This window comes from Choloepus didactylus (assembly GCF_015220235.1).
Source record: "Choloepus didactylus isolate mChoDid1 chromosome 25 unlocalized genomic scaffold, mChoDid1.pri SUPER_25_unloc2, whole genome shotgun sequence".
NCBI classification, from domain to species: Eukaryota; Metazoa; Chordata; class Mammalia; order Pilosa; family Megalonychidae; genus Choloepus; species Choloepus didactylus.
Window position 1 is genome coordinate 3,686,169 of NW_023637607.1, and position 12,841 is coordinate 3,699,009.

Consider the following 12,841-nt stretch of genomic DNA (forward strand, 5'->3'; position numbering starts at 1 on the left):
ATGCATGCAATAACTCAGTCTGCACAATATCCAAATTAAGGTTGTGACACTATTTTATTAGTTTTCTATTGCTGTGCAAAAAATTTAACAGCTTAAAACAACACACATATTTATTATCGCACAATTTCCATGGATCAGGAGTTTGGACACAGCTTAGCTAAGGTCTCAGGGTCTCATAAGACTGTAATTAAGGTGTCAGCTGGGCTGAGTTCTCATCTGGATACTCAACCGGGGATGACTCCACTACAAAGCTCATTGAGGTTGCTGTCAGAATTCACTTCCTCATAGTTGTATGACTGGATGCTGCCCTCAGGTCCTAGGGGCTGTCCAGAGCTCCCTGATATGTGGCTCTCTCCGCAGGCTGTTCAGAGTGTGGTTGCTTGCTCTTCAAGGCCACCAGGAAGAAGCTCTTGCTCCATTCTGCTAAGACATAGTCATATAATGTGGCATAATCATGGGGGTAACATTCTATCATCTTTTGCACAGTAGATTGGTTACAAGCAAGTCAAAACAGGTTCTGCCCACACTCAAGAGGTGGGGATTGCATAAAAGTGTGGAAGCCAGGAGGTGGAATTGATGGGGGAGTGTTGCCCTAGATTCTGTGCACCATGGCTCTCATCCTCAACATGACAAGACAGACGGGGCATCTGGTGATGTTCCTTCAAATCCCTGAAGCTCAGGTTTCACATCTATAAAACAAAGGGTTGCCATGACCATTCCACGACGGGAGGTTCATGAAATGACCTCTCACAGCCTGGGACTTATGCTCTGAGATATGAAAATGTGCACTTATCAATAATAAAATTAACAATAAAGCTGCTTATGCTTATTTCACTTATGCTGTGTGCCAGACTTGGTATTTAATGACTTTCCAGTTTTAGCCAATTTTATCTCATAACAACTGTTTTAGTTTGCTACTGCTGCAGAATGCAAAACACCAGAGATGGATTGGCTTTTATAAAGGAGGTTTATTTGGCTACACAGTTACAGTCTTAAGGACATAAAGTGTCCAAGGTAACACATCAGTAATCAGTTACCTTCACTGGAGGATGGCCAATGGCGTCCGGAAAACCTCTGTTAGATGGGAAGGCACGTGGCTGGCATCTGCTCCAAAGTTCTGGTTTCAAAATGGCTTTCTCCCAGGACATTCCTCTCTAGCAAGCTTGCTCCTCTTCAAAACGTCACTCACAGCTGCACTGAATTCCTTCTCTTTGAGTCAGCTCATTTATATGGCTCCACTGATCAAGGCCCACCCAATGGGCGGGCAACACTCCATGGAAATTATCCAATTAGAGTCATCACCCACAGCTGGGTGGGGCACATCTCCAAAGAAACACTCAAAAGAAATCTAATCAACACTGATGATGTCTGCCCACACAAGATTACATCAAAGATAATGGCATTTGGGGGACATAATACATTCAAACTGGCACAACAACTGTACAAGAGAGTCTCTGTGCTTATCTCCTTTAAAAAAATGAGGAATCTGACTTATTGAGGTTTTGTGAGTTTTCCAGTATCATCCTGTGAACTAGTTACCAATTCACAGATCTCTACCTTTGAAGCCTTACTGTGAACCAGTTCATACCCTAGTGAGGCTCTTGACCATGGGAACTCAACCTTCCTTTGTGGGTATCATCTAGCATCCCATTTCTCTCAAGTCATAATGAGGGGCTGTGGCTCAGAAATCTGACAAGAGCAACTCCCCATCTCTCCCTAACCCTGGAATCTCAGATGTAAGTATAGGCTTATCAGAGCACAGTGAAAGACAAAGCAACTTTCTGTGTGACCTTGGTAAATTCACTGCACCTCTCTGCTTCAATTTCTAAATCTGTGAGAGGCTCCCTGAGGTCCCCACCATCTCTTGTTGTGATAAGACTCTGAGATCAACTAGCACCCCCCATCACCAGACAGGCAAGTGAGACCATCCTGGATCAAGTCTCAGCTGAGCCATCATCTAGCCCAAGACATCAGACAATCCAGCCTAGACTATAAATAAAAAATTTAAAAACCTGCTTCTCTGACCAATAAAATCATAATAAATAATGAATGTTTGCTATTTTAAGCCCCCAAGTATTGTAATATAGCAAGTAACAGGGATGGAGGTTTACATTCAGGTTTTTCAGGGATAGTTCAGGATCAACACCTGTAAAGGAGTAAGGGAAGCAAAATTGAGCAAAAGGAGAAATTAAACTTCAGTGCATTTGCAACCAACACCTTACCCAGTCCCATGGGAAGCATCAAATATGGGATGGTTTGTCAGAGTTGTTCACATTTAGGCACAAGATCCAGACTTTTGCACCACACCTCAACCAAACATTGGATGTGGCTGATCCTAGGAAAGGAGCATAATCTTGAAAAAAGCAGCTCCCTTACACCTAGGAAAGTTCCACAAGAGGGACTTAGTCATGAGCTCTGTGATAGTTAGGTTCATGCGTCAACTTGGCCTGGTGATGGTGTCCAGATGTCTGGTCAAGCAAGCACTGGCCTAACCATTATTGCAAGGACATTTGTGCCTGGTTAATAAACAAGAAAGCTGGTTTATTAAATCATCAGCCAATTGACTGCACCTGTGACTGATTACATCAATGAAGGGCATGTCTTCTGCAATGAGAGAATTCAATTAGCTAGATTTAACCCAATCAGCTGAAGACTTTTAAGGGAGAAAGAGAGAACCTTCATTTCTTCACCTAGTCAGTGAAGCATTTCCTGAGTTCATTGAACACCTTCATTGGAGTTGCCAGTTCACTGACTGCCCTATGAAATTTGGACTCGTGCACCCTGCCCTACAGAATTTGGACTCATGCATCCTCACAGCTGTGTGAGACACTTTTATAAAATCTTATATTTACAGGTATCACTTGTTGGTTCTGTTTCCCTAGAGAACCCTAATACAGCTTGGTACCAGGAGTGGTTCTTGAGATACAGAATCTTAAAATGGGTTTTTACTGTTGGTTTTCTACTTGGAACAGATTCAAAGGCACTAATGACTCCATTGCCAATAATCAAGATGGCACTGACAGTCCTTGGCAATGGAAATACACAAAATACCACCATTTGATTCTCTTAATCATAATCTTGTATGAAGCAAGGCTCTGGGTGACAGTGTTTTTGACAACTTAACAGAATTTTGTGGAGATAAGAGGTATAATGATGTTGGCTAGTTGCTCTTAGATATTCTGGATAAAGTCATGAAAGGGATTAGCGAAAGGCTTCAAATTTGAAACTTAAGTGTCACATGACAGATGTAAATGTTTCTATGTGTGCCCTGAAAGAAAATCTTATTTCCTGTGGCTGCAAACTTGAGATTTCTGAAAACCAGACTGAGACTCATTGTGCAATCAGATTTACAATGTAAACTAAAATCTCAGCCTCGCAGGTGTCTGCTGTTAAAGGCATTGATTGGAAAAGAATGGGATCCTGAAACTTGGGATGGGGACATACGGATTGATAATAATGGCAATGAGGACATTGCAACCCTGGATTCTGCTGAGTCTTTGCTGGATATACCTGTAGTGGTCTGTCCTGAGGAAACAGAACCCCCCCCCCCACCTCCAGTCTGCCCTGAGGAGACAGCTACCCAACCTCCAGCCTTTGAGGAAACTGCTTCTCGACCTCCAGTCTGCCCTGAGGAGCTGGCCATCCAACCTCCACCTAAAGAGATTAATGCTTCAGTACCTCCTACACCTGTGGAAGCAGCTCCTACACCTCTGGAGAGATTAATCCTGTTTCATGAGATGAAACTGCAATGGAATGTCCTGAGATAAACAGCTTGAGGGACACTTCTAATTCTTTTCATGACCCACCCCCACCACCAGTCTTTGCTTCAAGACCCATAACTAGACTAAAGTCCCAACAGGCCCAAAAGGGTGAGCCCATGATGAAGTACACTATATGCCAAGAGAACTGCATGAGTTTTCCAATTTATACAGACAGAAATCAGGTGAATATGTGTGGGAATGTGTGGGGTAATGGTGGAAGAAATATAAAGTTGGATCAGGCTGAATTTATTGATATGGGCCCACTAAGCAGAGATTCTGAATTCAATGTTGTAGCTCAAGGGGTTAGAATGAGTGTTAACAGTTTTTTTGAGTGGTTGGCTAAAACATGGATAAAAAAGTGGCCGGCATTACCTGAGGTCTAAATACCAGAACTGCCCTGGTATAATGTAAAGGAGGGGATTCAAAGGCTTACAGAGATTGGAATGTTAGAGTGGATTTATCATGGAAGACCTGCTCACACACCCCTGGAATGGCTAGAGGAAACACCTTTTACCAGGACTGCAGGGGATAAATTTGAGATACTATTTACCATCATCCCTAAAGAGTTCTGTAGTTGCCTTTTTCTGTAGGTAAGATATTATTGTGGGAACTGCTGTCGCTGAGCTGGAATCCTCAAACACAATGGGGATAATCAGATCCCCAGTCAGCAGAAGCCACATGGCAGCAGTTAATCACCAAAGACAAGGTGGGCATGGCTACCATAATGGAAAACAGGCCCAAAGCAGCAGTCAAAATAATCTGACTCGCAGAGACTTCTAGTGTTGGCTAGTAGATCATGAAGCACTTAGAAGTAAAATAGATGGGCAGTCTGCTAAATTCTTGTTTGATCTGTATAAGCACAGGAATTCTAGATCAAATGAACAGAAGTCTAACTTGAATTACAAAAACAGAGAATCATTGCCCCTTAATCAATTCCCAGACTTGAGACAGTTTACAGACCCAGAGCCCCTGGAATGAGGGGAAGGCCAGGTACCCTTAAGGAAGGACCCTGTTACACTGCCAAAAATATATATGGTCAATCTTCCTCCCAGCCTTCCCCTGGGGGACCTATAGCCTTTTACCAGGGTAACTGTGCATTAGGGAAGAGAAAATGATCAGATATTTGGAGGGTTATTAGACACTGGCTCAGAAGTGACATTAATTCCAGCAGATGCAAAATGTCACTCTGGTCCACCAGAGTAGGGGCTTATGGAGTCAGGTGATTGAGAGAGTTTTAGCTCAGGTCAATCTCAAAGTGGGTCAGTGGGTCCTTGGACCCATTCTGTGGTTATTTCCCCCGTTCTGGGATGCATACTTGGAATAGACATACTCAGCAACTGGCAGAATTCTGACATTGGTTCCATGACTCATGAAGTGAGGACTATTATGGTAGGAAAGACCAAGTGGAAGCCCCTAGAACTGCCCCTGCCTAGCAAAATTGTAAACCAGAAGCAATGCCGGATTCCTGCAGGGATTGCAGAGATTAATATCACCCTTAAGGTCACATCCCCATTCAACTCTCCTATTTTACCTGTGCAGAAAACAGATGGGTCTTGGAGGATGACAGTGGATTATCATAAGCTTAACCAGGTGGTGAATCCAGTTGCAGCTGCTGTTGCAGATGTGGTATCACTGCTTAAGCAAATTAGTACATCCCCTGGTACCTGGTATGCAGCTATTGAGCTGGCAAATGCTTTTTTCTCAATAGCTGTTAGTAAGGACCACCAGAAACAGTTTGCATTCAGCTGGCAAAGCCAGCAGTATACTTCACTGTGCTACTTCAGGGGTATATCAACTCTCCAGCCCTATGTCATAACATTGTCCACAGGGATCTTGATCATTTTTCTCTCCCACAAGACATCATTGGTCCATTATATTGATGATATCATGTTGATTGGACCTAGTGAGCAAAAAAGTAGCTACTTGAGATATGTTGGTAAGGCATTTGTGTCATAGGATGGGAGGTAAATCCAACAAAAATACAGGGGCCTTCTACCTCGGTAAAATTTCTAGGTGTCCAATAGTATGGAGCATGTCAAGATAGCCCTTCTAAGGTGAAGGATAAGCTGTTGCACCTGGCCTATCCTATGACCAAAAAAGAGGCACAACACCTGGCTGGCCTCTTTGGATTTTGGAGACAACATAGTCCTCATTTGGGTGTTCTACTCTGGCCAACTTACCAAGCGACCAGAAAAGCTTCTAGTTTTGAGTAGGGACCAGAATAAGATGAGGCTCTGTGACAGGTCCAGGCTGCTGTGCAAGCTGCTCTGACACTTGGACCATATGATCCAGCTAATCCAATGATGCTGAAAGTGTCCGTGGCAAAGAGATGCTGTTTGGAGCCTTTGGCAGGCTCCTATAGGAGAATCACAACACAGGACCTTAAGATTTTGGAATAAAGCCTCACCATCTTCTACACAAAACTACTGTCCTTTTGAGAAACAGCTTTTAGCCTGCTATTGGGCCTTAGCAGAGGCAGAACGCTTAACCATAGGCCACCAAATTACCATGAGACCTGAGTTACCTATCATGAGCTGGGTGGTGTCTGACCCACCAAGCCATAAAGTTGGGCATGTACAGCAGCACTCCATCATAAAATGGAAATGGTATATATGAGAAGGGCTTGAGCAGGTCATGAGGGCACAGCCCAGAGCTATGGCCTCTCAGGGAGTTCCTTACCATCAGCTGACTGAGGAAGAGAAAACTCAGGCCATTTACAGATGGTTCTACATAATATGCAGGCAGCACCCAAAAGTGGACAGCTGCAGCGCTGTAGCCACTTTCTGGGATGTCCCTGAAGGATAGTGGTACAGAGATATCTTCCCAGTGGGCAGAACATCAAGCAGTGCACCTGGTTTTTCATTTTGCTTAGGAGAACTGGCCAGAGGTGCATTTGTATACTGATTCATGGGCTGTTGCTAATGATTTGGCTAGATGGTCAGGGACGTGGAAGGAAACATGATTGGAAGATTGGTGACAAAGAAGTCTGGGGAAGAGATATGTGAACAGACCTTTCTGAGTGGGCAAAAAACCTGAAGATATTTGTGTCCCATGTGAATCTCACCAGAGGGTGACTTCAGCAGAAGATTTTATTAATGAAGTGGATAAGATGACCCATTCAGTGGATACCGGTCAGCCTCTTTCATCAGCTACTCCTATCATTGCCCAATGGGCTCATGAACAAAGTGGTCATGGAGGTAGGGATGGAGGTTATGCATGGGCTCAACAACATGGACTCCCACTCACCAAGGCTGACCTGGCCACAGCCACTGCTGAGTGCCCAACCTGCCAGCAGTAGAGACCCACTGTTGGTCCCTGATATGGCACCATTCCCTGAGGTGATCAGCCTGCTTCCTGGTGGCAGGTTGAATATATTGGACCACTTCCATCATGGAAGGGGCAGTGATTTGTTCTCACTGGAATAGACACCAATTCCAGATATGGGTTTGCCTGCCCTGCATGAAATGCTTCTGCCAAAACTGCCATCTGTGGACTTACAGAGTGCCTTATCCACCATCATGGTATTCCACACAGCATTGCTTCTGACCAAGGAACCCACTTCACCACAAATGAAGTGAGGGAATGGGCACATGCTCATGGAATTCTCTGGTCTTACCATGTTCCCCATCATCCAGAGGCAGCTGAGCTGACAGAATGGTGGAATGGCCTGTTGAAGACTCAATTATGGCACCAACTAGGTAGCGGTATCTTGCAGGGTTAGGGCAGTGTTCTCCAGGAGGCTGTGTATGCTCTGAATCAGCATCCACTCTATGGCGCTGTTTCTCTCATAGCCAGGATTCATGGGCCCAGGAATCAAGGGGTGGAAATAGGAGTGGCACCACTATCACTCCTGGTGATCCACCAGGAAAATTTTTGCTTCCTGTCCCTGCACCCTTAAACTCTGCTGGTCTACAAGTCTTGGTTCCAAAAAGAGGGGTACTTCCACCAGGAGACACAACAATAATTCCATTGAACTGGAAGTTAAGACTGCCACTGGGCCACATTGGGCTTCTCATGCCTCTGAATCAACAGGCAAGGAAGGGGATTACTGTACTGGCTAGGTTAATTGATCCTAGCAAGGGGAAATAGCACTGCAACTACACAATGGAGGTAGAGAGTTTTCCTGGAATACAGGAGATCCCCTAGGGTGTCTCTTAGTATTACCATGCCCTATGATTAAAGTCAATGGAAAACTGCAACAATCCAATCCAGGCAGGACAACCAGTGGTCCAGAAACTTCAGGAATGAAGATTTGGGTCACCCCACCTGGCAAAGAACCACAGCCAGCTGAAGTGCTTGCTGAGGGTTAAGGGAACATGGAATGGGTAGTGGAGGAAGATAGTGATAAATATGAACTATGGCCACATGACCAGTAACAGAAATGAGGACTCTGATGGCATGAATATTTCCTCCTTGATTTGTTATGAGTATCTTGGTATTTGTCTGTAAAGCAAATATCTTTGTTTTCTTCTCTATCTTATCCCCTTATCATATGACATAAGCTGTATTGTTCATTTCGCAGTATTTAAGTTATAGGAAAGCAAGTTTTAAGAGTTAATGTTACCCATGGACTTGTACCCTGTTCTGGAGAGATCTGGTGTATTTCCAGTTGTTCACAGGACAGCTGAGTATTGTTAGGCAAAATATATGTCTGTTATTGTGGTATATTTAGAGATTAAGTATGGTTTAAGATGATGATGTATATAACTGCCAAGTTGACAAGGGGTAGAATGTGACAGTTCGGTTCTTGTGTCAACTTGGCCAGGTGATGGTGTCCAGATGTCTGGTCAAGCCTAACCATTACCACAAGGACATTTGTGGCTGATTATAATAAACAAGAAGGCTGGTTCACTAAATCATCAATTGACTGCACCTGTGACTGATGACATCAATGAAGGTTATGTCTTCTGCAATGAGAGAATTCAATCAGCTGGATTTAACCCAATCAGTTGATGACTTTTAAGGGAGAGAGGACCATCACTTCTTCTTTGGCTAGCCAGTGAAGTGTTTCCTGAGGAGTGCATCAAACACCTTCATCAGAGTTGCCGGTTCAACTGACTGCAGCTGTGACTGATTAATCAACGAAGGTTGTGTCTTCCACAATGAGAGAGATCAATCAGCCAGATTTAATTCAATCAGTTGAAGACTTAAGGAAGAGTGAGGACCTTCAACTTCTTTAGCTAGCCAGTGAAATGTTTCCTGAGGAGTTCATCCAACACCGTCATTGGAGTTGCCAATTTGCTGCCTGCCCTATGAATTTGGATGTGTGCATCCCCACAGTTGCGTGAGACATTTATAAAATCTTATATTTACAGATATCTCTTGTTGGTTCTGTTTCCCTAGAGAACCCTAACTAATACAAGCTCCCAGCAGCCCACCTCCCTGCAGCTGGAAGTGTAACTACCTCAGTTCTGAAGAGGTAATCCAGGCAGTACACCACATGCACAATGGTGTGTTCTTGGGGTCTCTGATGGGCCAAGGGCTTCTAGAGGTTCTTGGGTTATAAGGTTCTAGGTGACTCACCTTGAAGTCACAGTTTCAGGTGGCACAGTTCCAGCACTTGTTTATAACTATGCCCCAGGAGATGGATCAGCAGCATCCAAGGAGGTTGAAGATCAACAGCTGGAAATTTGGGGCCACATCACTCTAGGCTACCTGCCACCCATGTCAGCCCTGTTAAAGAGTATCTCTTCCCTCTTCTGTGGAGGACTTTGGAGATAGCAAAGCCTGCTCAAGCTTCCACTCGAGTGCTGCCCTGGTGACAAGTGTCTCATCTGTAGCTGTGCAACACACATTTGGGGCAGAGCCCAGGCCAGTGCTCAGATTTCCTGACTCCCAAACCTGAAGTCTTCAACCACTCACAACCCTCTTCCAACCCAGCACTCAGCTGGAGATCCTCCTCTCCTTGTGAAACTGTGGTCTACAGAGCCTCAGCCAAAATTCCTGCCTTCTCAGTCTTGCCAGGCACTCAAAACTGGTCAAGAGTTTTGGACGGATAGACAGATGGATGGACAGATGGGCTAATGGATGGAAAAGTGGAGCGATGAATGGACAGATAGATGGATGGACAGACAGTGGATCGATGGAAAGAAGAGAAGGAGGAAGGAAAGGAAGAAAATGGATGGATAGATGGAAAGATAAAATTGGATGGATACATGGAGAAAAGCAACAGACAAAATCTAGAAAATGATAAATACAAATGAGGAAGGCACAGAGAGAATAAAGAAGTAGAGAGGGAGAAGAGGAGAGGAGAGAGGGAAGCAAGAACCAAGTAATACTGAGAGAAAGTGAACAACAGGAACAGAGATGCAGAGAGAGAGAATGGAAGGGAGCTCAAAACTGGGAAAGTGATTTGGAGAGAGAGCCATAGAAGGAGAAAATAGGGCAAAGACAAAAATATAAGAATTTTTAAAAGGACTAAAGAGTAGGAGAGGGGGACACAGAGAAAGGGTAAAATGTGAAGAGAGAAAAGTATGACATAGAAAGTAAGACAGAAGGAAAGAGGGTAAGGTGAAAGAGAAATAGAATATAAAAGAGTGAGGGAGTCATGGCAGGTGGGATAGGAAGTGGGTGAGGATGGAGAGGAGGTGAAAAAAACAGGCAGAGAGGCAAAAACAGAGAAACAGAGATGGTAACAAAGAGAGCACACAGAGAAAGAAAGAGTGGGAGACAGATGCAGAGAGGGAGGTCAAGGAGTGCTGACAGGAGATAAACAGAGAAGAGAACGCAAGGAAGTAGGGCAAGACAGAAACAAGAAGAGCAAGGAGATAAAGGGGCAGAGTCAAGAGATAAAAAAACGAGAGGATGAGATAAATGCAAACACAGTCAGAGGGAGGAGGAAATGAGAGAAATGAAAAGAGGAACCAAGGGTGGAGGCGGCACAGGAGAGTCCACACTAAATAAGACACACAAGGTAGGGCAGGGAAGAGGGAAAGAGAAACATCCCTAAGGACATGAAGGGAAGAGGCAGAGATCCAGGGATGATACTCAGAACCCAGAACAGTGCTAAGGCAACAAACAATACTAAAGATGATGATAATGTGATGAAGGTAGTGGAGATTACAATGGCAATGATGGTGATGATAGTGATGGTGATGACGGTGGTGATGGTGACGATGGTGATGGGAGTGATGACGATGGTGATAGTGATGACGGTGATGGTGCTGATGACAACGATAGTGGTGATGGTAGTGGGGCTGGCAATGAGAGCATCTGATATTTTTGAGTGCTCACTGTGTGGCAGGAACACATTTTCTTTCTTTTCAACCTCTTTCAATTGAGGTATAATAATTTACATAAAATAAAATGATCATGTTAATGAGTTGAGGTGTATACATCCATGTAACCACATCAATCAAGATACAGAACATGTCCCTTGCCCCAGAAAGTTCCCTTTACAGCCAGTATGCCATTGCCCGCACCAGAGGAAACCAATGTTCCGATTTCTATCACCATGGATTAGTTTAGCCAGGCCCTGTTTAAATGCTTTATGCATACAAACTCATTTCATCTCCCATGACAGCCCTCAGAAAAATGAAATATTATTAGTCCCATTTTACAGAGGAGGAGACCAGCACAAGGGGACTAGGAAACTCCCTCAGGGTTTTAAACTAGTTATGGCAGAGCTGGGATTCAAAACCCAGCAGGCCCCTGGTGCCTGAGCCACTAAGACAAGTATTATTTTCTAGGGGTCAGGAGACAAAGGCAGATCCGAACTAGCTCTTAGCTCCCATGTCCTAAACCAAAGTCCACAGAGAGTTTCTGGGTATGGCCCAGAGATACCTGTTTTTATTAAAAGGTGGGATTCTGATGAACAGCCACACTGAGACACAAAGCTCAGGGTGATGCTCCAGGAAGCCAGTGGCAGGCACTTTCCTTACTTCACCGGTGCTCCAGGGACCCTGCTAAGATGCACCATCATCACTTGGCCAGGTGTGTGAAGAGCCCAAGTGGCCCCTTTGAGCAGACCTTGAGGATGGAGACTGAAGCATCCCTTGGGAATCTTGAAAGAAAGGCAGTTTCCATTTTCCAAGAGGCTTATACAGAATCTCACAAACCCAGGACATACAATTCAGGCTACCACCACTGGCAGTAACATCAATTTCTTAGAAAACAGGGAACTTGGGGAGAGGGTTTGGGGCTATGAGAGTGGGAAGACAAACATTCCCTCATTTAATCTTCACCATGTTCATATGAAGAAAGGTCTATCATCTTCAACACCAGAAGGGTAAAGTGGGAAGTGTAGGAGACTGTTGCAGGATTGGCCTTCATTTCGTTCACACCTGCCTGCATGCCACGCCCCTGGGTGGCCCATTCCCACGCTGACTCTTGGATCAGCATGTGACTTGCTTTGGCAAATAGGACAGTGGCAAAGACCACACAAGCAGAGATTGGAGAAGCGCTTGCATATCGGGCTTGTTCTCTGCTCCCATTGGATGGACTGTGACCAAGCCCACCTTGGAGGCTACCTGGAGGACCAGCAATCCCAGCCACCCCAGCAAAGGCATCCAACAGGGCCAGCCTGGACCAGAACCACCCAACCAACACACAGAACCACAGGAAATAAATGTTAACTCTGTTAAGCCAGCAAAAAGTAATACATAAAGTTGAAAAGGAGCTGAAGGCAGGGAGTCTGTCTCCTTACCCACTGCATTCTGCAGTCAGCCTAAGGAAAGCTGCTCAAAATCCTTTCAATCCAAGGTCCCTCTCTGGCCACCTGCCTGCCCACCCACCCTGAGGACAGGTTCTCACTCCCAGGATCACGTTCAAAGTATTTAACATCATGTAAGTCTCTAGCATGTTGGAATGGAGCAAGGTCCTGGAATCCCCTGGAGTGGACCCCTTAATGGTTTGATCATGAGGAGGTCTAGGGGTCCAGGGTACTTGGGGGAGTTGTTATTTACCAACTGGAGTGGAAATAGTCGGATTGAAGCCACGGATTTAGCTGTACAATATGTACCAGCTGATTGTCAACCTTGCCAAGTCCCATATTTAACCTCTGGCTTTGTGTGCTGAAAAATGCAGGGTTTCGTCCTCCCTCAGAATAGGAGCCCACACCTTCTCAGGAGATTTCCCCGAGC